A 1,984-nucleotide genomic window follows, 5' to 3' on the forward strand; every position below is an offset into this window, starting at 1 on the left:
TGTTCTGTTCCGTTAGACTTAAGATTATCCCTAAATTTCGCCCATATTTGGGAGCACCTCTTTCAAGCTATTTTTCTTGACCAATGTTAGCAATTATTATCAAGAACGAACAATAAAGCTTTTAATTAACATTTATATAAAAATATCAAGACATTTAGGTAGCAACTTTTTGGATTTTTGGCAATTTTTCAGCAACTTTTTTGGCATTCCAGTATGTAACTTTCCAGTATTTTACGAGCACAATCTAGAAAGGCCTAACAGTAACATTGCTCTAGAGTTCCGACACTTTGAAAGAACTAATTCTTAATTCTAGCCTGCGTTGCAGGCGTAAACGGGGAAGGGGTAAGGAGGCAAAAAAAACGCGAGGAAACAGGGGAAGGAACACTTGCTATAAGAACCGGGCTTTTCTCATTACGCCCATCAATTGCGATGTAATGCGATTTCCTTAACTGTCAATTACTGTCAACAGGCTCACCAATTAGAGACTAGCGCACGCTTGTAGGCATAACTGACTTCCTACGGAAATTTAGTCGATTGAAATTTCCCGGAGTGATTAATAGGCGATTTGCACGATGGCGTCATTTGACTACAACTACCAGAATGCTTCACTTTTTTCTGTTTCTTATGCTGATTTGGGCAATTGTTATTTAAATCCCACTGCGACTTCAAAATTAAAATAATATAGAAAAAACGAAAGGAATTCTGTTAGTTGTAGTCAAATGACGACAACGTGCAAATCTAATGAACTCGAAGAGCTCGAAAATACATAGGGACTAAAAAAAAACGTTTTGGTATAGCAGATGACTTAAATGACTTGTATTTTCCGTAGCAATGTAAGACCTGTCTAACTCCAGCCTTTTAAAGATTCTCTCAAAGATTTCTCGATAGTTTCGAAATTCATGTTATAAAACAAAGAGTGATTATGGGTGAAATGGACACCCAAGATTTTAACCACCTTGCTTATCTCTTTTACACCTGACAACGCGCTCTTCATTTCCATATTGCCAAGCAAACGAATTTCTGTTTTGTCATGATATACACACAAGCACGAGTATGTGCTAAAAAGTTTGATGGTGTTGAATAGGGCGAGGTGTGACTGTTTGTCACGGATAAATGATGTCATGTCATCTGCAGATATGACTAATTTCAGTTCAGTTCCATGTACCACAATACCTGTTATTTGATCATGGACTTCCTCATTTGAACCACGCGAGAGCCTTCTCGCGCCACCATTTTAACGTCCCCGAACGAATTAACTTAGAAATTCAAACGCCGTCCATAAAAAAAAAAAAAAATGAGGACCCCTGTCGAGCTTAAACGTTGAAAAACTTGAAGTTCTTACAGGGTCTCGTCTTTGATGAGACTAAAACTTCAGAAGGTTGGTAATTTTTAATTTTGGAAAATAATGACGTCACATGACAATCGGCAATTCTGGCAGTTAATATCATGTGAAAGTCTGAAACGAAAGAGGTATTAAACAGACGAAAATTACTACAGTTGCTGCCAGGATTCATGATGATATTTGGTATATTTGCATCATTTTGGACCTTTTTATATAACTTATTATTACACTTTTTCCAATCAAAACCGATGACGACAGAAGTTCTTCCGTCGAAACGTCTTTTTAGTGTTTTTAACAAAAGGTTTGTTTCAACGTTTTTTAGGCCAGTGTCAAACCCATCTTTATATTTTAAAGATTTTAAAATAGTTCAGGTTCTAATCGCTACATGAAATTTAACCGAGATCTTTGTTGATCTGCACGTTACTTTAAGACTTTCGTGACTAGTCTCCGGCATCACGTACACACAGCTGTAATAATCTAAAGGCTTTACTCTTGGGGTGAAGGTATGTACAATCAAGTAAAAATTAGACATGATCTACTTTTTTCTGCATTTTCAGTTCGGAAGTACGCGAGACACGACAAAATCTTTCTTGCTATGCGACCACTCTCGAGGTGACAGATAACCCATCGATACCTACAGTG

General features: G+C 37.1%; 1 protein-coding gene across 1 annotated transcript in view; it reads right to left on the minus strand.

Moving 5' to 3' along the window:
• Nucleotides 1–1,847: 1,847 nt before the first annotated feature.
• Nucleotides 1,848–1,984, minus strand: part of LOC145485248 (lactadherin-like) — an 11,822-nt gene continuing 11,685 nt past the window's right edge. Inside the window, exon 6 of the mRNA XM_081463953.1 lies at nucleotides 1,848–1,984. This exon is cut by the window's right edge and continues 618 nt beyond it. The gene's annotated coding sequence lies outside the window, so the exon portion shown is untranslated.

Source organism: Orbicella franksi, chromosome 4 (genome assembly GCF_964199315.1).
Source record: "Orbicella franksi chromosome 4, jaOrbFran1.1, whole genome shotgun sequence".
NCBI classification, from domain to species: Eukaryota; Metazoa; Cnidaria; class Anthozoa; order Scleractinia; family Merulinidae; genus Orbicella; species Orbicella franksi.